Genomic DNA, 689 nt, shown 5'->3' with positions numbered 1-689 from the left:
ATAATTCTGTAATCAAATTTACGTAGAGATATTATAAGAAGCACCAAGATAATTCCCTCAATCTATTGTGTTAAGCTTATAGAGCCGTAATATATATGCATATATATACAGGGTGTCCCAGAATTGGCGCATTCGGAGTACAGTACGTTATACTTTGTGCTAAAAGGAACAACTTTTTCCTTTACGTCCTGTACTCCGAATGCGCCAATTCTGGGACACCCTGTATATATATATATATATATATTATTATTGTTACTACTATTATCTTAAATAAAAATTAAAGGCATTACAAGATTATTCGTTAATTCATATTATTTTAAAGTTATTAGTGAATATATGTAATTTATTCTTTTTAATTTACATAAAATATTTACTATTAAATAATGTATTGTTAGCATGAATTGCATGTATTATATTTCCATGAGTTTATATATAAAAAACGGGCGCGCCAAGTATGCTGCTGGAGATTTTTTCCAATCTTTGATTTTTCTGTCACGTAATTTGTTACTTGTTATCGAAATCCCTTTTTAATTTCTGCGGTCCTCATTACGCTATCTAATGCATTTCTTGTTTTTATTTTTACGTATACATTGAAAATAATACAACTTGGATTTTATTTGTTTAATTTGATACAATTTTTTTTTCGAGGTATATTATTTTTTTTAGTTTTTAATTCAATTACAATAAAA

This window comes from Wasmannia auropunctata, unplaced genomic scaffold (assembly GCF_000956235.1).
Source record: "Wasmannia auropunctata unplaced genomic scaffold, wasmannia.A_1.0 LD336027.1, whole genome shotgun sequence".
Taxonomy (NCBI): domain Eukaryota; kingdom Metazoa; phylum Arthropoda; class Insecta; order Hymenoptera; family Formicidae; genus Wasmannia; species Wasmannia auropunctata.
Note: the sequence above shows the minus strand (reverse complement) of the source record.